Source organism: Lampetra planeri, chromosome 25 (assembly GCF_965212315.1).
Source record: "Lampetra planeri chromosome 25, kcLamPlan1.2.h2, whole genome shotgun sequence".
NCBI classification, from domain to species: Eukaryota; Metazoa; Chordata; class Hyperoartia; order Petromyzontiformes; family Petromyzontidae; genus Lampetra; species Lampetra planeri.
This window is the reverse complement of record NC_136131.1, coordinates 1,525,445-1,548,325: the sequence shown is the minus strand read 5'-3', so window position 1 is coordinate 1,548,325 and position 22,881 is coordinate 1,525,445. Positions and strand designations below refer to the sequence as shown.

At 48.7% G+C, this 22,881-nt stretch overlaps 1 protein-coding gene across 1 annotated transcript in view; it reads left to right on the top strand.

Annotated features, from left to right (window-relative positions):
• The window catches only part of LOC144727219 (spectrin beta chain, non-erythrocytic 1-like), a 166,128-nt gene that overhangs the window by 7,641 nt on the left and 135,606 nt on the right, over positions 1-22,881 (top strand). Inside the window, exon 2 of the mRNA XM_078605894.1 lies at positions 14,308-14,420. The gene's annotated coding sequence lies outside the window, so the exon portion shown is untranslated. The remainder of the gene's footprint in view (positions 1-14,307; positions 14,421-22,881) is intronic.

The following is a 22,881-nucleotide window of genomic DNA, read 5'->3' as shown; positions in this document are numbered from 1 at the left end:
CGACGTCCCCAGGCTGTCTGGGATAGCCGCTTGTGGCCTTCCCGCGTTCGTCCCAGAGAGAAAGAAAAAAAAAACCGAGTCGCCGTCTGGGCCAGCATTTTAACTTTTATGCGAGCGGAGCGCGGCGGGGGGGGGGGTCTGCGGACGCCCCCCGGGATTTTTCTCCATCGTGGTTGCTGAGTGGAGGCCCCCCCCACCCCCCCGCCTCCCACCCGCCCCCCCAAAAGCGTCAAGCGGCCAGCATCAGACATTCGCTCTGGAAGGAAGGCGGCATCGTAGTTGAGGGAGTTGACGCGTGTCTTCAACTCCCTTGTGAGCAAGGTGGTCATTGCTCTGCGGCCTTGCACCCCTTTGGTTCTCAATCGTCAAACGTGTTATGTTAATAAATACACAGGGTTTGATGAAACAATGTAGTTGTCCTTACCGTGCCCATGCTTAGTGTGTGTTTTCGATTATTAACCTTCCAAAAAAATCTGGGCGTGTCTCACACACCCACAGATGCACCCCCAGGTTCAGAAGCACTGCTCTAAGAGCTTCGGAGAGGGAGACGAGGAATTCCGAATGAGCAAGCAGTCCAAGTATCGAGCAATCGGTTTCATTTTCCCTCGCGCTCCGTTAGCGCCGGCTTACGCGGGTCAAGAGGCCACCGGCCCACGTGGTGTGCAGAAGCGGCAGCGTGGGGTCGTCGCGTGGCAAGCGCTCGTGTGGAATCGCAGCGTTACATTCACTCTGCCCTACCTGCTCGAGTTACAGCGGTACTTCATGAGTTACGCGAGGCAGTGTTCGCTTTGCTGTTGAAACGTCGATGAGGGAGGGGAGGGCTTTTGGGTTGTTTTAGTTTCTCCACCGAGTCGTTTCTTGGAAGAAAGCATTTATTAATTTAATTTTCGATAAAAAATATAAACCAACTCACTTTTTAACAGACTTAGCAGCTACTTTTAATTGAAGCACGGCCATTAAGTTTGCCACCCAGAGAACGATCGTGAAGGAAATGCCAAACTCTTATAACAATTTGCGTTGTAAAAACAGCCTTCTAGGATTTTTTTTCAATGTAACCAGTTCATAGTGGTTTTCCTTCGAGTTTGTCCAGATGAACGTCACTGCATATTTGTACAGTTACAAATGTAAAATTAGACATCCACAGCCTCTCTGAGCCAGACTAGACGAACAATCGAGTGGACGCCATGGTGGTGAGACGTTAACTACCTCGCATGGTATGCAGGAAGGCGTGGGTTCGATCCCGACCCTGACACCTGTTGTATATTTGGAGTTTGCGTGTGTCTCTCTCCTCGTGGTCGCGTAGATTTCTGTCTCTGGGTCCTCTGGTTTTTCCCTCCACATTTAGAAACATGCGTTCACGGTGCAGTATTTGGCTGCTATACATTTCCACGCGATAAGCCACTTAGTTGAGCTATAATTTGCGAGCTATTTACAGCTCAGTGGGTTTTACCTGTTAAATAAAATAGTTTGGTTTTTAGGTAGCGTGCCCTGCGTGGTGCATGTGGTATGCACGGGGGCTAACAACGCATTTCACTTGGCATCACGAGTGCACTCCTACAGTAGCAATACAATTCTAATTTAGGTAGCCCAAAGAAAACGTTGCATCATCACCACCACGTGGTACAGATTAACTGTCTTCGAGTTATGAAATAAGCGGGACGATGCGTGCTGATGCACAACTCCGTGGTTCTCGCTATAAATGATCATTGTTTGCTCTTTGTAAACACTGAACATGGTTCTGGAAATGGGGTTTGGAAGAGGGTGAAGTGATGGAGAAGTGGTGCAGTGGTCCGTGGACTGCTCCGTGAACTCGCCGAACCTGAGTTCGACTCTCGTCTACGGCTAACGTCAGTAGCACGCGATAACCTGAACCGGTCCCGCGCCGTCCCTTACCCCCTTCGCAAATTCCGCACTGACCGAAGGGGCAAAGTATGGTCGAACAACCGCTGCGGACCAGCAAAGCGTGAGGAGCCCTTCATACAGCATTGGATTGACAAATGGTTGTTCTGCTTATTGTTATTCGCAATGGGTGTACCCTACATTTGAAAACCTCCTGGAGATGTTCTGGTTACTACCTGTATAATGAAGATCAGCAGACGGATTCTGCGAAGATGGAATGTCGTTTCAAATGTTGTAAGGAATATGAGATGTTTTAACCCTGAAGCGAATCGGTGTTAATAGCTGCTAATTTACACCGTGTGTGATAGACATTAGTTCAGTCTGCTCGAGCGTCGGTGGTGGTGATACACAGCCACTGAGCCCAGTGATTCATAACTGATTTGTGGGTCAGATTGTGGAAATTAAATGTGTCGTGCACCCCCCTCCACCCAACACAGCCAATTAACAAAGTTGTCACACGAACAAACGTGCCTTACTTATTACCGTTTAAGCACACTGGTGTGTCAGAGAGCACATTAATTTGTCTCCAGATCCTCCGGTTTTAACCCTCCACATTTATAATCAACATCACACGTTTAGAGTATTTGGCTGCTATAAATGTACACATTTGAGCTATCATTTGTGGCCAGGTTGCTTCTGAAATAGAGCTCTATAGCCCAGTGGGCCTCGCCTGGTAAAATGTAAATAGTAATAGTAGTCATGACAATTTGGGTTCGAAATTATTTAAAGTGACAACTTATCAATAGGCTGTGTCGGGTGAAAGAGGGTGTACGACACAGGCGATCTGACCCAAAAAATATTTATACATCATAAGCCGGCGTGTTAAAAATGCGCTCAATGAGTGTGACTTTTGTAGTGCTGACCTCCTGTTTGGGGTCAAATGCATGGTGACACTAAGAAGTGATTCAGAATGTCAACGTTGTGGCCACAATGTGCACTCGGGGCTTTTGGAATGGCGAAACGTACGTGTACACTGAACTTCTTTCGCACCGTGCGTAGCCAACCGCGCTAATCGGCGGAGGTGTGAAACGTGAACCCCCTGGTTGACATTCGATGTGATTTCCAGGGCCAGGGTCCTGTTCAAGGGTGGCAGAAAAGGATTTTTTTAGCGTCAAATCGAGCACAGCAAACCATTTATACTTAGCAACAACATCAACAACAAAATACCTCAACGCAATCATCAATAGCGCTATGGCCTTAAAATAAAATAAATTAATATTATTTAAATTAACATATAATGAGGCTTCGTTATTTGTGCCTGTGCACCACTGCCTACGCAGCAGCAGCATCACCAAACGATGTTTTCGCTTTAAATCCTTAGGGGTCAGCATTCATCATCATCACTCTCCCCCCAAGTGTATTTTTATATTGCGCGTATTTAGTATGAACGAGGCGATGGCTATTAATCTCACGTTTTCAAAATACCGCTGCAGCGAAAGGAAACGCGGTCCGTCCCTGAGCAGATATTCTCTCCATATTTTGACATTAACACTTGGTTAGCACAACCGTTGGAAATTACAGTCAACATTTCCGCTCGAGTCTACAAACCAGCATGTGGTTAATGCCCACGCCACTCCCAATGCATTGTGCAGAGTTTGGTGACACGCTGTGAAGAAGGCCTTAAGGATGTGGTACTCCATGGGTCATGTCTAACTACGACCACGCAGTGAATTCTCACTGCGGTTGTATCCCCTGTGAGATAGGCGGTGTGCGTACCCCAGTTTTGTAGCTGCCCTCCGCGCTTCTCTCACTTCCAGACCCCCCCCACCATCCAGAGGGCATCGCTTATGAAGTGGGTTTCCACTTGCACACTTTACAAGCTCAAAAACCTGCTTCCTAGAAAGTAGTATTTTGGGGATTTTCTACTGCCATTTTGGAAGTTGCTCTCTCGCGTGTGGCAATATGCTCATGAGCCGAATGCCGTTGTGGAGGTCTCCTGGCCGCGAGAGGATTTCAGGGGAAGAGAGTTCGTGTAGTTTTGCTGTTCCTCCTCCTCCGTTGAAGGAACGCAGGCTAACAGTGGTTGACTATGCGGTTTATTTTGGCAGTGTAGTCCGCCTACACATTACCATTATACTACTTCCACACCACAGCAATAATTATCGTGCATTACCAGCATTTGTTTATCTACATGGAATAAGTTTATATTTTTTTGAAATCTGGAGCCATGGCAGTGAGTGCAGCCAAGCTCGACTCTGAGGCTGCAGCATCATTACCTCTGTCACTTTCCAGCAATGCCATGACTCGACACATGGGATCCAACTTTGGGCCAAATCTGAGGAACTGCCACGGCTGTTCGCGGTGCCCGTAAGGTGGAGGTTGGGAACCTGTGTCCCACGGAACCAGATGGGGGCCCGCAACGTCGTTTCACACGGCCCACAGCCACACGAGGCGTGCCACTTTGAAACGCACGCAAATTATAAACTACTAAACTAAGCTATTTTTTATTTATTTTACCAGGTCAGGCCCACTGAGCAACGTAGCTCTTTTTTCAGAAGTGACCTGGCCATCACAAAGTATAGCTCAACGAAGTGGCTTATCGTCGCGTAGAAATGTAGAGCGGCCAAATACTCTTAAACGTGTGCCGTTGATTCTAAATGTGGAGGGAAAAACTGGAGGACCCGGAGAAAAATCTACGCGATCACGGGGAGAGAGAGACACGCAAACTCAAAATATACAGCAGGAGTCGGGGTCGGGATCGAACCCACGACCACCTGCATACCGCGCGAGGCAGTCAACATCTCTCGCCACCGCCGGCAAGCATCGTCGCCATGCGAATAGAGGGCAGAGATTTCTCTCTGGTTGGCACCGCTGGTGTTTTTCTATGTTTAGTGCGCATCGTCATCACCCCTGCCGCTGCCAAGGGCTTCTTTGTACGCGCTCGGTCAACGCGTGCACCCACGTGTGTGTGTGTGGCCCGTGTCTGTGTGTGTCCCGCGTGTGTGTGTGTCTATGTGTGTGTGTACACCTTGGGGTGCGACAGGGATGTCCTCTGGCTCCCACATTATTTTACATCTATTTCGACCACGTAGTTCGTGAAGCCTTCAATAGCTGTACTGGGGGAATCTCCATTTGGTACAGATATAATGGGAGGCTGATCGATGCCCGGGTGCGATCAAGGGATGGCTCCCTATTGGTCAACCACGTTATGCATGCCGATGATTTGGTAATAGCTGCTCATTCAGAGGAGGAGTTGGAGATGCTGCTGCTGAGACTGGAGCGTGCCACTAAGAGGTGGGGCCTTACCATTAGCCCCACCAAAACTAAGCACCTGCCTGGGTATTTTGTACCATCAGACACTCCACCCCCACAAGTCCCAATCGGTGATGGGGCAGTAGTGGAGAGAGTGGAGAGTTTCCCATACCTGGGCAGTGTGCTTATGACCGGCTCCAGTTTAACAGCAGAGGTCTCACTCCGAATCAGTCGAGCGGCAATATCTTTTCATCGGTTGCATAACGCTGTGTGGAAGCTACCTGGTCTGTCGCTCCGCACGAAGCTTCAAGTCTTCTCGGCCACAGTCATTCCCTCTCTTCTCTACGCTTGCGAAACGTGGACCCCCCTAATGGAGCATCTTCGCCGGTTGGAAACATTTAGGCTGGCCTGCCTACGATCCATCCAGGGTTTAACCAGGCTGGATTGTGTGAGGAGTTCACAAATCCTTGAAAGATCTGGGCAAAGTCCCATCGGTGAGCTCCTCCGGCAGGCAAGGCTGCGTTGGCTGGGTCATGTAGCCCGCATGCCCAGCCACCGCATGCCTAAACAGCTTTTATTCGGCCGGATCAAGGGGGCTAAACGGGCGCGGTACGGACTAGAGAAGAGATGGAGTGATGTGGTACAGGAGGACGTGGAGCTGAGTGGACTTGCCGATGACTGGTACCTGCGGTGTCAAGATCGGCCTCTGTGGAGGAGGCTCGTGAAGGATGCTACTGGGCAGTTGGAGGCAGTCGCCCTCCAGCAACAACGGAGGGTGGAGGAGCGACGCTCACAACAACGAGCGGAGCGCCGGGTGGCTAAAGCACAGCAAGTTGGCACAGTAGGAGGCACAGATGGTGCATCAGCCAGTCATCTCGGTCATCTCAGTCAGTCGACCCGTGGCACCTGGGTCTGCCCCGTGACCTACTGCCAGCGGGCGTTCGACACTTCACGTGGCCTCAAGTTGCACATAGCCTGGCACAAGCGTTGTGTCACCGCCACTTAGTGGCGAATGGCGGTTGTTGTTGTTGTGTGTGCGGCCCACGTCTGTGTGTGCGGCCCACGTCTGTGTGTGTGTGTGGCCCACGTGTGTGTGTGTATGCGGCCCACGTCTGTGTGTGTGTGTGGCCCACGTCTGTGTGTGTGTGCGGCCCACGTGTGTATGTGTGTGTGCGGCCCGTGCGTGTGTGTGTGCGGCCCGTGCGTGTGTGTGTGGCCCTCGTCTGTGTGTGCGGCCCGCGTGTCTGTGTGTGTGTGTGTGTTTGGCCCATGTCTTTGTGTGTGTGTGTGTTTGGCCTATGTCTTTGTGTGTGTGCGGCCCGCGTGTGTGTGTGTGTGTGTGTGTTGGCCCACGTGTGTGTGCGGCCCGCGTGTGTGTGTGGCCCGTATGTGTGTGTGTGTCTGTGTGTGCGGGCCTCGTCTGTGTGTGTGTGCGGCCCGTGTGTGTGTGTGCGGCCCGCGTGTGTGTGTGTGTGTGTGCAGGGGCGGTAGTGTAGCAGTTAGCGCACTGCGCTATGAACCCGGGAATCCTTGTGTTCAATTCCCGCTCATGGCCAACACCAGTGACGATTATCTGGGCCGACCCTGGGCCTCCCCTCGGTCGACTCAGCCTCAAACGAGTACCTGGTGCGGTGTGTAAACATTGCCGCTGGGAATACAAAGACGGATGGGCGTGGTGCTGGTCACTCACCTCCATGGCGTGCCGTACTGGCCTTAATAGGTGCTCGCAAACGGCCCTGGCCCCAAAAGTATAGTAAGGCTATAGGGAGAGGCATATTTGTATTTTGTCTTTAAGATTTAATTCCTTTGGGGGTAACCTTGTCTCAGGGGAGCATACAAACACTCAGGGTGGGGGGTGGTTAGCTTTAAACGAATGTTAAACTATAATAAAGCTTTATTTTGGGTTAGATCGCGTAAATATAAATGTGTCGTTAAACCCGCCACCACCCGACACAGACAATCAGTAAGATTTGTTACGTTAACAGAACGTGTCAATTTAGTTACTGGTTCAACCCACCGGTGTTTCGCTGGTAATTACATCCATCATCATCATCAAGATACTTTGTCAGAAATCGCCCGATGAAGCTGGATGTAATTACCAGCGAAACGTCACGGTACTCAAATTGTAAATGTCGTGGGTTTACTCTCCAACACACCGGTGGCTGAAGTTGTCACTAATTGGCACGGTTTTTTTACGCGACAAACCTGACTCATTGGCTGTGTCAATTAGTGGTGGCGGGTTTAACGACACATTCATATTTACGTGATCTGACCCAACAAAAACGAACCTATGTGCCATACTGAATGTTGAACTCTGAACACGACGAGTCATGATGGGATCTGCTCGTGTCTAAGAGGGCATCTCCTGCCTGAGCCGTCTCACTCCCTGAGTATATGAGGAGCGCCTGCGACGGCTTGAGTCCCCAACCAGCGCTCCGGGGGGCTGCATGATTTACGCTGCGAGCTTGGCTCCTCGTTTGTCATCTCACTACTGGATGCTGTTTTTCATGTCACTATCGGATGCTGTTCATCATCTCGCTACTAGGTGCAGCTTTTCGTGTCGCTACTGGATTCAGTTCGTCATGGGGCCAAGTTTGCTCCAGTTGCACGTGCTTTTTGTGGAACAATATTTGCATCTGACTGGAATTTTTAAAAATTTATTTCCCAGACAGGTTTAAATGGGATTTTTTTATTCACTACTCGGTACAAACGTGAGAATGTTTCTTGAATTTCGATTTAAAGCTTTTGTGACTGCAGGGATTCATCTTCTTGGTTCTTTCGGTAAAGTCACGTAGAAGGAAAATAATAAAATAATAAAAATAAAACATAATATTGTGTTATAAATATTATGTTATAAAAATAATGTTTTATTTTTATATTATTATGTTATAAATATTATGTTATAGAACATAATATTATGTTTTATTTTTATTATTTTATTATTTTCCTTCTACGTGACTTTACCGAAAGAACCAAGAAAATGTTTCTTGAATTATACCTCAATTAAATTTTAGCTCAAAATTGGAATTTCCATTTAATTTTTATTTAGTTTCATTTTACTTTCCATGACACTTTGTATTGACTGTGTTACACTTTGTATTGACTCTGTGTTACACTTTGTGTTGACTGTTACACTTTGTGTTGACTGTGTTACACTTTGTGTTGACTGTGTTACACTTTGTGTTGACTGTGTTACACTTTGTGTAGACTGTGTTACACTTTGTGTTGACTGTGTTACACTTTGTGTAGACTCTGTATTACACTTTGTGTAGACTGTGTTACACTTTGTGTAGACTGTGTTACACTTTTTGTAGACTGTGTTACACTTTGTGTAGACTGTTACACTTTGTATTGACCGTGTTACACTTTGTGTAGACCGTGTTACACTTTGTGTAGACCGTGTTACATTTTGTGTAGACCGTGTTACACTTTGTGTAGACTGTGTTACACTTTGTGTAGACTGTTACACTTTGTGTAGATTGTCTTACACTTTGTGTAGACTGTGTTACACTTTGTGTAGACTGTGTTACACTTTGTGTAGACTTTTACACTTTGTGTAGACTGTGTTACACTTTGTGTAGACTGTGTTACACTTTGTGTAGACTCTGTATTACACTTTGTGTAGACTCTGTATTACACTTTGTGTAGACTCTGTATTACACTTTGTGTAGACTCTGTATTACACTTTGTGTTGACTGTCTTACACTTTGTGTAGACTCTGTGTTACACTTTGTGTTGACTGTGTTACATTTGTGTAGACTGTTACACTTTGTGTAGACTGTGTTACACTTTGTGTGGACTGTGTTACACTTTGTGTAGACTGTGTTACACTTTGTATTATGCAGTTCTCCATACCCAGGTCTCCCTTGAAAGAGAGACTCTCCCTGTTGTTAGGTAAATGTTTTAATTACTTTATTTTACATTTTATATCATGTTTATTTCTAAAATTGTAACACTTTCTGTCTTGTGTGTCTCGTGGCCGAATCACCCTTGAAAAGGAGCCATATAACTCAATGGGTTTACAGTACTTCCTCAGATAATAAACTTCCGATTCTGGTCTCTGTTGACCACAGGCTCAGTGACAACCAAGCAAGGCAATTGGACTTTTTTTAAACGAACGTCTGCTAAATGTCCTTTCCAATTTTTTTGACATTTTCATGCAACTGACATTAACACAATTGCTTTCATTTCAATGTCCCAGCAAATCATGCTTTGTGAAACTTTTCAAATTATATATTTATTTCTGTTCAGACGATCCTCAACCAATGTGCAATTTCCACAGTCATCCCCCTGGCCTTTAGAAACGAGGCTTCACACAAGCTGCTGTTCCGATATCTGATACAGCGCTAAGGCCTATAGCTGCTATAAATACCTGCCCATGCTCACCGAGCTTCTTACCGTGGTCTCTGAGAGCATTTCAAAAACAAATTTGATTCAGACAATCAAAAGTTTGCCTTGACCGAGTTGTGTCTTCAAGGTTTCCTTCGTGTCCCGGGTGTCTAATGCCAACCGCGGATCGAGTTGGCCTCCTTGCGAGGGCCGACTGACAGGCGAGAGGCACTTGTGGCTAACGTCACCGCACAGCGATTGCCCCCGTAGTTAGTCCAGTTGGCTCTTTTAGCACTTGCTTCCACCCTTAATTACACCAAACACTCACCGTTTTCCCTCCTTCGTTTGGCTGTCCAGCTTCAAGATGTGCGCGTGTGTGTGCGCGCACCTCTTTTACACCCTCTTTCAATGCTTTTTAAAATTTCACAATATGTTTCTGGCTCAAAACAGATCTGTATCTGCTGGACGCTCTTGAAATTGCCTAAATGCATTTTTTGTAAGTGGCGTTTACTGAACGTCCGTTTGTTTTTCATTAGGGAAATTGCACCGGAGTTTGGCCAAACTCTTCAAATTACTGTTTACATTTTTTTTAATTGCTTGATTATTTTTTGGAAACAAGTAAGAGAAAAATCCAAGTGCCCTATTTCTGTCTCCGCTGCTTTAGTGGCCTCAAGAATGCATTTGGAACGTTTGCGTTCTTTTTTGGCAGGGCTATTTGTTTGTCTGGAAGCTAATTATCATCGTGACTGACTTTGCAATTTTCAAGGCCCCATTCTGTTTCGGCGCCTCTCAGACTCGTTTAGCTGCGCGCCATCAAATCCCACGAGGTCCATCCGCGGTCCGCTGACGTGTGCAGCTACTACGGTTAATGATGACTTGCCACAGCATCTTTGATTGGGCAGTGGTCCGCTGACGTGTGTCGTTCTGACGGTTGTTCACAGCGTGCGAGCGTCTGTACCCCGGTCCGTGCTCCTCTTACAAAGAAGCAATTTGGTAAAATGGTTTTGTTAAATGGTGAATGATAAAACAAAACTAGTGTCCTACTCAAAAGGGCACATGGGTGATGCCGATCTCCAGCTTACATCCTTCATAGATGTGTGGACATTCCACATTATTATGGCAGGGAAAAGTCTGTAAACTAAACTGTAAACTATTTTTATTTAACCAAGTAAGGCCCAGTGAGCGTTATAGCTCTTTTTCAGAAGTGAACTGAGCACAAATGACAGCTCAAAGAAGTGGCTTATCATGTGGAAATTTATATCAGCCAAATACTCTAAATGCATGTTTCTAAATGTGGAGGGATAAAGCGGAGGACCCAGGCGAGGGAGATAACATCTCACCACCGTTGCACGATGGTTGTAAAGAGGATAACCACTGCTGACTGCCCATAGAGTGGTACCCATGTGAACGAATTCACAGGGATGAAGCATTGGACATATATTTAATTATTTCAAACATGCCAATTCTAATATTCTACAGATAATCACTGGAAATGACCTGGGACATGCTGCTGAGTACGAGCGATAATTCACTGCGTAACGCGCTGTCCTCGGCACCATTACTACTCGGCCCGCAGCGGTGGAGCTACTCGGCATCACAAAATGTGACAATCGCTGCAGGAAGGGAGCAACGGGGCACCGTCGAGGAGGCACACAGATGACCGCTGACATGGAGAGGCGAGGAGGCGACATAGGGAGAGATGGATGAGAGGGGGGATGCGGGTATGAAATGCAAGCGCCATCATCAGAGATGGAGAAGAAAGTCCGAGCTTGAGAAGCAAGCATTGCGTTCACCTCTGGATCCTAGTGATGCACGAGAATGCGGGAAGACGCTCGGTTACTCGGTAGCCATTTTTAACCCAGACTGGCCACGGCACAAGCCGAGGGGGCGGTTTTCACTTTACTCCGCGGTCGCTCGCGAACGCAAGACGTGGCGGTGCGCACGTCGCTCTAAATGGCCACCACCCGGCCGGCTCACCCCCCCACCCACCCACCCACTCCAGGTGCTCGGCTCGGGTTTTGTTCTCCGCTCCCCTCAAATCGTTTCCCCGTTGCTCTCCCACCGCCGCCACCGCCGCCGCCTTCCTCGGCAGTTCCTCCTGCACCCCTCCCCACCACCCGCCAGGCGAATGCGTTTCTGCTGTTGTGAAGAGTCCTGCAAAACGACCCGTGGTTTAGACGTTTAAAACGTACAAACGGTGTGGTTTTCCCCCCTCCTCTCTAAAATAAAAAAATGTAGTATGGGTATGATGTAGGTATGTATGTTGAACTTCTTTTTACGCTGTGCGTAGCCAACCGTGCTTAATCGTAGACGTGGGTGTAGGTCGTGCAGTCACGTGGGTGTAAGTCGTGCAGTCACGTGGGTGTAGGTGGTGCAAGCACGTTGCTTGGAGCTTTGGAGCAGTTCGGTCCGATTCAGCGGTCACGTTGTAATCTTGAACATTCGTAACGTGACAAACGATGACTTTTTTTTCATATTTTGTAACGTTTTGTCGATGATGTCTAAAAGCGGAGGGAAGGGGTGCGTCTTGATTGTTCTCCTCTTAAGTTTCCGATGACAAAACAACACGTGTGGGACCCTAGCCCACGTACGCACGGTAGTCCTGCGTGCGTCGGCTCTTTAGGCCACCCACGATATTTAGAATCGCCCTCTCGAAAGTTATGCTGTCGATAGGTGACTCGCAAACAGGAATGTAGGTTAGTAGGCTGCACATTGCAAAACAGCACCGCGTTTACCGGGTGGTGGACGGTAAACTCAGAACATTAACAGGCCGATGGGAACACCTTCCTGGTGGCAAATTCAAGAGACAAGCCACAGTAGCGTGACTGTGGCCATGCGACACAAAGTGTGGACCCTTTAGTAAACCCACTGTGGTCTGGCGCTCCTTCAGCAGCGTAGGAGGAACAGCAAAACTACACGAACCCTCTGTCCTGAAGCCCTCTCGTCGTGGCGAGCAGCAGACCCACGACATTGGCATCTGGCTCCTGAAAATATTTCTGCTGCCATCATACGCAATAATAGACTGTGTGACGGACCGGTTGTGTCATTCATCACTCGAGGTAGTGTAGTGCAGCGGTTAGCACCGCTGCGCTACGAACCCAGTGACCCGAGTTCGATTCCCGCTCACGGCCACCAACACCAGTGACGATTATTTGAACTGGTCTGGAGCCTCCTTCACCTGACAGAGCCCATTTAAAGTGCCATTTTATGACTGCTTCAGCACACCGGTGCAGTGATGTTGGAGAGCCATCCGTTCGCGTTTAACCATTGGGGGCGGAGTCAACTCTGGTTGCTCCAACAACCAGGATCATCAGCCTAGCTGCCGGGATCGCGAAAATGTCCATCCAATCCTGGGCCTTAAATATTTTTTTCTGCAGATGTCTGGACGCACCATCGCATACTTAGGTGGAAACGGCCGTGTTGATGCAATGCGGATTAATGAGGGCTACTTATTTAAGTGCTTTCTGGCCAAGCGGGTGGCGGGTTTTTTTCCTCGGTAAAAAAACCCGCAGAGAAGGAACGCTGCCAGATGCGAGCCCTGCACGTCACGCTGTGCTCCGTCTGGATCCGTCCTCTGGGACGTCCACGCATTCTGCCGCCCTGTGCTTTGCCTTGCTGCCACACCGCGCGCACAAAAAAAAGTAAAACCTGCAGCGTTCACAAATTCCCCGCAACAGATGTAGGCTTGAGAAGCCAAAGAGTGCACGGTTATTATCGTTTTTGAAAAAATAAGTGGAATGGTTTCTGGCAGAGTCTATTTTGGGCGAAATGTATGAACTGCGTAGTCGTGCATCTCGTTTGTTTGTAACATTCGATTCCAGAATGCTGCTGTTAGAATTCGCAGCTGTTTAGAGTGGATCGTGCGTGTGCATGTGCGTGCGTGCACGTTACACTCGCAGTGGAACGCGAGCTCAAATATTAACAAAACATGGATTTATTGCGAGAAGAAAAAGGACAAAAATGTTTATGGGGAAAAAAATTTGTTCGCTTTTATTTTTGCCTTATTTTAATTTCGAACAATTCTTAACGGTTATCAACTGCTAAATGAAACCTTAAATCTCACACACAAATAACTTTGGACATGCGTCTCGAGTAACCTTGGATGCTTTGGAGCAAGAGAATAGTTTGTGATGTCCGATCTTATTTCACATGCGCGTGACGACGGTTGCTGACATCACGGTCGCTTGTGGAAGGGGCCAATAAGGCAAAAGAAAAGCAGAGCTGGTTTTGTGACCGCAAATGTTTGACAGGGAGGACAGAATTTATCCTCTTGGCCGTGCTGGTTTGAGGTAACGTGGCTGTGAATTATGGACTTTCTCAATACAACTATTAAACTATGTTTTATTTTACCAGGTCAGGCCCACTAAGCTATGCAGTTCTTTTTCAGAATCGGCCTGGCCACAAATGATGGCTCAGCAAAGTGGTGTATCACGTGGAAATTGATAGCAGCCAAATACTCTAAACGCGTGGTGATGTTGATTCTAAATGTGAATGGAAAAACCCTTAACGCCCGGAGAAAAATCCACAGGACCACGGGGAGAGAGACACGCAAACTCCAAATATACAGGCGTCAGAGTTGGGATTGAACCCACGACCTCCTGTATACCAGACGAGGTAGTCAACATCTCGCCACCTGTGGCACCCTCAAGGAGCTGCGCCAGGTTCCGGCGCGAGACAGGTTGCTGGGGTGGGCCCTGCACCACCGAACTTCCTTCGCGCCGCACGTAGCCAACCGCGCAAATCGGAGTGCGTGCGGTGGGGGTGAGACGCGGGCGACGTGGCGCCGCGTTTTCATCTCGCGGCCCAAGCTAGCAGCGGTGCCGCACCGCCGGAGGAAGGAGCGCGCAGTGAAATGTTGCGTCGCGGTGCCGTTGTCGCCCTGCCCAGGTGAAGGCGAGGAGCGAGCGAGGCGAGCGAGGCATACACCGCGGGGGGAGGGAAGGTGGCCACGGACCGAGGGACGGAACCGTCGACTTGCACCCAGGAGGGCAGCAGTGCCGGTGAGGACACCCTCGCCTCCCCCCTCCCCAATTGGCTCTACAATTAGACCCAGGGGTTGGCCACCCTGCGGCTCGCTCGCCGCTGCCATCCGCGAGGCCGAGCGGCGAGCGGCCCGCGGGACCGTCACGGACATCCGTTGGTTCCTTCGTGACTCACGCGACACAATTTCATAGCATTCGGAGAAAACGCAGAGAGTCACCACTTAGGGCAAAAGACCAATCTCTACGCATGGACACACACTGTCACGGCCCACCCCACTGTTAAGTATGAAGAACAGGTGGTTAAGTTGTGTTCCAATAAAGATCTCATTATTATATTGTAGGTGAACGATTATCCCCGCCGGCTTACGCAGCTGGCCCTTGACTGAATCCGCCTTTTGCCGGCGTTAAGCGGCACTCGGACTACGTAGTTACACGGGGCAGTTTTACTGCCGTTAATAATGCACACGCGCGTGTGAGGTACAGGAGAGTGGCCCCGTGTGTCGTACCCATGGCCTGTAACGTCTCTCACCCCCCGCCTCCTCTCGTACCTCCTCAACCGCTCCTATGCCAACCCAATGCAAATTCCCCCCAATGTGTCGTTTATGGGTTGATGGTGAGTGGTTTGCAGGTATGGAGAGGTTTTTTGAACCACTGAATTCCATTATTTTATTCCACTGGACATTTCCCCCATGAATAAAATAGACGTTTATGAAAATGAAATCAATTTCCCCTCGCTAGCATTCATCCAGCTGAGTTTCTGGATCTCACAGTATGGGTGGTAGTGGAGTCCATCGGTAAGTTAATATGGCAGAGTTCTGCATTAACTATAGACAATAATCACAATGTTTGGTGGAAAAGCCACGTTAATTTCGACCTGTTCCCAATATCCTGTCGACCGATAAACATTTTGTGAAATAATCACCGTAATTATTTTAACCTTTCAACATACCGCCGTGCTATTTACGAGGGCCCCCCTATACACAATGCGGCACACATCCTTAAAGACTTCCCTGAAGACTATTGGGCTCTCACCAAAGATTCGGCGGCGGTGCCTGTTGTCATACACAGCCCACATAGACGGATGAAGAAATCCAGTCTGAAAATAGAAAGAGTGCGAGTTATCAATGGCTGGCCTCTGCAGAGAATAATCTGTAGCCCAAACCCTATTGTGGACGCGGTTGCAGGGTTCATCATCGTCGATTCACCATTTAACGTCCACAAGTGCTGCTTGGTGGGTTAACCAAAATGTCGCTCTGATATGCTGGGGAACACCCCCCCCCCGCTTTGCAAACAAGAAGCGTCCATTAATGTTCAATATTGCAATGAATTGATAAAGAATAATTAGATTTGGTTCAGTTTTTTTAATCTGGATTCAAATCAAGGACGTCCGTTTCCATGTTTTATAGCCAATGGCCAGCATCTCCTTCGTCATGGCAATTAAAGGCAAGCCACAGTAGCTTGATTGTGGACTGTGTAACAATCCACCGTTGTCTGCCTTCCCTCAACGGAGGAAGAGCAAAACTTACCCGAACCCTCTGCCGAAGCCCTCTCGTCGTGGCCAGCAAGCCCCGACATCGGCATCCAACTACTGAACGTATTGCTGCCGCTGCCGTGCGCAGGGCACAGAACAGAATCTTTGTTCGTATGTAGACAGTGGCGGGCATATTCCAGGCAGCCTAAGAATCCTTGGAAGGTGGCATCTGCTGATGGGGTTTTTCTGTTTTTAGACGCAGTGCAGTGCACACACGCGTGTGTGTGTGTGTGGTGTGACTTTGAAGTTGGGCCACAAGGAAACCACCGCACGAGCACACCACCGATGTGGCAGGGCGACAAGGGGGGGGGGGGGGCCCTGACGTCATACCACAAGCTGCCACCTAGCTGCAGGAGGAGCAGCAGCAGCATCAGCAGCTAATGGGGGTGCGGGGGGGGGAAACGATTGCCATTACTGCAGTCAATTGCCTTTGTTTTGTGCAGATTCAACAACAACAAACCGGTGACTCTGGTTGACCCCTATGGCCCATTTTCATCATTGTAACGCGTCGTGGTGTGCAGTGTTTACCTTGGAGAGCAAGAGGTGCAGGCCTGTGGGTTTGACAGTTGCAAGGTGTATTTGAAATATGAGGAATCTGTTCCAGTGTGAGTCCACTTAGCCGCCACGCTGCTAGAAATAGCGGTGACTCACCGAAGTGACGCGTAAGGGTACGAACGCAAATGACATTGTAAGATGCCTGTGTGGGCAAGCGGTCAGCTACTATCCACTGAGCCCGTTGACACGCGGCTGGTGGCGCGTTTGTGAGGCACCGTGTTAGCAGCGTAGCGGTCAGCGCTACGCTGCGCTACGAACCTGGCGACCTGGGTTCGATTCCCGCTCACGGCCAACACCGGTGACGATTATCTGAACCGGTCCTGGGCATCCTCTAGGTCGACTCAGACTCAAATGAGTACTTGGTGCGATACATAAATATGGCCACTGGGGAGACAAAGGCGGCCGGGCGTGGTGCTGGCCACCCACCCCTCGTGTGCCGTGCCGGCCTTCATAGGTGCTCGCTAACAGAACTTGCCACTACAGTCTGTTAAGGCTACACGGGGGATCTTTGTTTTAACGCGGTATACATTCTACCTTAAAGCGGAATGTTACGACTTTCCGTCGAAATATTTTATTGTTTTATTTTCAATACAGATTATTTTGAAACCCCATCATTTCCAGTCATTCCACTTGTGTCATACTATGCCACGAATCTATATTTGGAACTCCCCTTGCATGCAGTGCGGCCAGCTGATGTTCAGAGAGCAGTCCGCTGAAGCAGACATCACAGCGTTACATCTCAAGCACCCTCAGTAGCTTTGTGTCCCACTCCACGTTGTGCGCCCGCACGTGCCCTGTAGACTATTCATCCCCACGTGCCCTGTAGACAGACAGCATGGTGAAGTATGGTCAAACAAAGCTTCATTACCAACGCATCATGGGAAGGTCTTCAGTTTTCAGTAAATTGACATGGTTATAAATTGACATATGGCTATACATTTATAGCCATTTGAAATGTTGTGGATTTGCTCTCCGACACACCGGTGTGTTGAACTAGTAATGAATTGGCACGTTCCATATACGTGACAAACCTTACTAATTTGCTGTGTCAGGTGGTGGCGGCTTTAACGACACACATTTATATTTACGCGATCTCATCCAAAAAAAACCCCTCTTATGGATACATAACAATGATCATATTGGTCTGGGCGAAGTCGGCAGCGGAGGTTTGTATGCGGGTGGAGCGTGGGGCGCTCGAGCTCCGTATGGGGAGGCACCCGGGGGGGTTGGGGCAGGGGGCAGTTGCAGCGCTGGGCTGGGTGGGTGTCGGGCCAAGTGTGGTGGTTTTTTTTGCGGCGTTAATGGGGCCAGAAACCCAGGAAATGCCGTTGGCTGGCTGGGTAAAGGCGGCGGGGGAAGGCAGACTCCGTGCTGCCGTTTAGTCGCCGGCGTCGCCTCGTTAGCGCGCACCGCGGAAGGACGCTGGGCAAACCGCCTCCTCCTCCCGGACTGAGTGGAGCCGCGGTGATGGCCGCGCGCTCGGAGATGGCAGCTGCACCGTGGGACTGTTGACGAAGCATGCAGCACATCTCATGAGACGAAGATGAAGCAACGCTCGAGTTTAGAAGACGATACTGATAGGTGCCGTCTGTTGAGTACATTTTTTAGACAACGGGAATAGTTATGGCAATGGCAGCACCGGTGATACGTGATGTGAGGCAAATCTGCCGTGGCATTTATAACGTTTGTAGCTGCTTGGGTGAACTTGTACCGATATGTGACAGGTGAATTTCTGTAACTCTGAGCAAGATCTGGACATTTTTCCTTCGTGTCTATATTCGTTTATTCACACGCACGTGAGGCGAAGCGGCCGACACGCCGCGGCTGCTTAAGCTAATTCAGCAAGATAGTCACATTGAACTTCATAGCGAGGACGTCTCGCATTATCGAGAGCAGGCGGGAAGGGATGGGCCAATGCTGTCAAATGCAGCACCGATTCGGAGCCGGCGGTGCGTGATATCGTACTGCGTGGAGGCGAAGCCATCCTTGCCAATCTCGTCAAGGAACATAAACCATCATTACACGAACTCCGGTCATCGTCGCCAGCAGCGGCTTTTGGCGAACCATCGAACCAAGACGGTCCACGCGTGGAGCGCATTCAAAAGTGTGAATAGCTCCAGCCAGTGGAGCTATTCACTTTTACATCATCTAGATTGACTAACTCACTTCTTTCGAACTGCTGTTTGTGTTTAGTTTATTGTCCTTCCCCCGCACCTCCGCTTAGCACTGTGGTCCATGTACGGTGGGAAAGAAGTGCAACATAATACATTGTAAACTAAACTTTATATTTTACCAGGTAAGCCCCCGCTGAGCTGTGTAGCTCTTTTCCAGAAGCGACCTGGCCACAAATGAAAGCTCAAAGAAGTGGCTTATCGTCGTGTGGAAATTGATAGCAGCCAAATACTCTTAAACGCATGAGGGAATAACCGGGGGACCCGGAGAAAAATCCACGCGACCACGGGAGGAGAACATGCAAACTCCACATACGCACGCATCGGGGTCGGCATCGAACCCACGACCTCATGTATACCGGCGAAGCAGTTAATATCTTGCCGCCGTGGCGCCCAGATCATAAACAATAGACTCAGTGTGACTGTTTATACTTGTTTGTAGTGGGTAGGAATGTCACTATGTGAAGGGGCCTATTGAATAAAAATCCAATACGTCTTTGCAGTCTGGATGTTTTGCAGCATTCCTACAGGAGTAGGCAAGCGTGTTCGGAATCCCAGGAGAATTTTCTTTGTACCACATTTCACAAGGTACATGTCAAAGGTGTTATTGCGTCATATGTGGCGACAGACCCATGCCATTAAAGCGCACATACCACACTTGTAAATCTCGTGCAGTCTCCGATGCCTGACTACTACAATCAACACAAGCCTTTGTACACATGCTGACAAAGATCCCCCGTATAGCCTTAACAGACTCTTAGGGCGAGTGCTGTTAGCGAGGAGCACCTATTAAGGCTGGCACGGCACGTAAGGGGGTGGGTGGCCAGAACCACGCCCGACCACCTTCGTCACCCTAGTAGCGATACACACCACACCTTATACTAATTTTAGGCTAAGCTGACTTAGGGGAGGCCCAGGACCGGTTCAGATATTCGTCACTGATGTTGGCCGTGAGCGGGAATCGAACTCTGGCCGCCGGGTTGGTAGCGCAGCGTCGCGCTCCCGCTGGACACACACACACACCTACGTGACACACACACGTGACACACACATACACGTGTAGACCAAAGGTTTATGACGAAACTGTATGGGTTTGTGTAAAAACATCAGCTGTGTAGGTATTGAGTAAGGTCAGATCTTGTACAGAGGCCAAAGTTCTTGTTGGTTTTTAGATGAGTCTCACCTCCAAGCCTACTGGCTAGAGAATTAATCTGATGAGCACGTTTGGCTACGTACGGTGCGCAAGAAGTCCAACGCACATACGTACTGTCGACGGCGTTGAACAACAGAGGCCTCGCATGGTCCCGCGGGAGCTGAGGCCGTGCCCCGCGGGCATGAGCGTTCAGCCACTGGGTTCGTGAGGTCGCCAATGGTGACATCTCTTGGGAATTCCCAGGAATCTGTCTTCTGCTGCCCTTCTCTCTCACTAACCCTACACACGTATAGTACCTATCCCTGCAGCACAAACAGCAGTACTTCGTGGTGTCATATGAGCAATCAGTTGGTCAGACAGGGCAGAAATATTGACACGAATTCTGTTGTTAAACTGCATTTCAAACTTCCACCGTTACCCATATAAGCGCGTGCGTAGTGTGGAATACATCTTGTTCAGAGTGCAGTCAACAAACACAGGATATTACTCTGAACGTTTAGAGAAAAAAAATTATCACTCAACTTGACTACGCATGAATCCAATGATGAGTGTCTTGTTGCGAGAGGATGAATGTGAGTTTTACTGCATCATGAGACATTCACCAGCTAAGAATGTGAGATCTTCGCACTTCAGGGAGCCATGGTGGCTAGGAGATGTTAACTACCTCGCCTGGTATACAGGAGGTTGTCGGTTCGATGCCGACCCTGACGCCTGCTGCTGTATATTCGGAATTTGCATTCCCTCCCTGTGATCGCGTGGATTTTTCTCCGGGTCCTCCGGTTTTTCCCCCCACACTTAAAAACGTACGTTTAGAGTATTTTGACTGCTGAAAATTGCCACAAGATGATGAGCCACTTCGTTGAGCTATCATTTGTGATAGCCAGGTCGCTTTTATAAATGAGCTACATTGTATAGCTCAGTGGGCCTTACCTGGTAAAATACACATTTTTTTAATCCTTTATATTAAGTTCGCTTGCTTGCTTAGGACCGTGCAAATCTTTCGGTCGTTTTTTAACCCACTTCCCGTGATCCAATCGAGCTGACATTTTCCACACAGACTCGTTGTGCGAGACAATTAATGTTCGTTCCCAACATTTTACACTTTTTAGGCAAAAAAAATGTACTTTACATTTATTCAAATAGAACTCATTCATGGCTTTGGCTGAACGTCACAGTGTAGGAGCCCAGAGCGTGACATCTCCACAGGCCGTGGCGGAGTAGCGCAGTTGGTAGCGCCCTCGCTTCCCATGCCAAAGGTCGCGGGATCGATCCCCGCGTCCTCCACAGGCGAATATATTTTTTTACATTTATTCAAATATAACTCATTCATGGCTTTGGCTGAACGTCACAGTGTAGGAGCCCAGAGCGTGACACCTCCACAGGCCCTGGCGGAGTAGCGCAGTTGGTAGCGCCCTCGCTTCCCATGCCAAAGGTCGCGGGATCGATCCCAGCGTCCTCCACAGGCAAATATTTTTTTAAATCCTTTATTAAATCCTTTATATTAAGTTTGCTTGCTTGCTTAGGACCGTGCAAATCTTTCTGTCGTTTTTTAACCCACTTCCCGTGATCCAATCGAGCTGACATTTTCCACACAGACTCGTTGTGCGTGACAATTAATGTTCGTGAACATTTTTTTCCAAAATGTTACACTTTTTAGGACAAAAATATTATATTTAATTACCAATTGCTTAATGGTGCAATGCAATAATCTGACCCATAGGTGGCAGCCATCTCAAGCCAGAGGACAAGAGGACTCTATCCGCCACGCATATAAAGGATTTATAGTGAAAAACTTTGTTTTTACTGGTTATACTTATTTAATAGTTTAGTTTAATAGTTTCAACAGGGGGCGTCTATCCCCTGTGCGCTGCTGCTGCTGCAGCGGTGCCGGCCACTGACGGACACTCACCGTGCGCTCCAAGTGAATCCAGAGTGCACACCTGAATGTAACTTTAAACCTTTAAAGATAAATACTAAAATCTGTATGAGATTAACCAAAAAAAACCGGTGGTTTCATCTGATTGGGCCTTGTCAGATGCCCCCATGGACCTGGCGTGTATATTTTGAAATTTTCCTCTGCCGTTGAATCGCCACACTGTCTGTTCCAATTAAAATTCCAGGGCGTGCCACGTTTCACATCTTAAGTTTATTTTCTCGTTTCCCTCTCGTGCGTGACACCTCCGCTTCGCTCAAAATGTTAACATCGCTGATGTCACCGCCAGTTTTTGGCATTATGATCCACACGAGTTGCAAATTGAAGTCTCTTCACCTGCACGATCCAATGCTGCGTATGCCTCACGACCGCAATGGTCAAATTAAATTAGCGATTCGACACATTGCCACACATCTGACGGCCGTAAACAGTCGCAGTTTATTCAAAGTGCGGATTATATCAAGTTAACAGAGTGCGGACCGTCTGGACGTGTTTGCGCCATTTCTCGAAACGTTGCGGCATGTCTCTCAAAGTTACAAAAAATGCAAACGGTCCTATTTTTACATCATGACCGATAGGCGGGTAAACTTCTCGGTGAGTCGCTCTCTGCTGCTGCTGCTGTGTGGGTCTCGCCCCCCGACAGTGGCTGAGTTGGCCAGTCTGATAACGATCTCAGATATTTTCGTCTTGCGCTGGAATGCGAGCCGCGATGTGCGATGTGTGGCTGCGGGATTGATCGCATCCTGTTTGCGTCCGAAACGGAAGCAATGCGGGGCCGTTCAAAACGGGGCGCAGACTTGTCTGGAAACTCCGTTGAAGTCGTTATCTCAACAAAACTAAAATTGCAGATGCAAGGTTTGCCGTGCACAACGCCACAACGGCCGTGTCTCGACCAAAAGGCATTAACGCTGTTCATGCGATTCACTCCGTTGGTATATATATATTGTACATCCCTCCGTTTCGGCATGCGTACAAGTAAAGTCGGGGGTTGGTAATAATTAAGCACTGCCTGTTTTTTTTTTTAAAGGGCAACTTGGAACAGCTGTCACACCCACCACCACCCACCACCGCATGCATAGAAGCCGGTTTATTCTGTTCTACCCCTACTCCGTGGAGACCACTGACATCATCAGCGG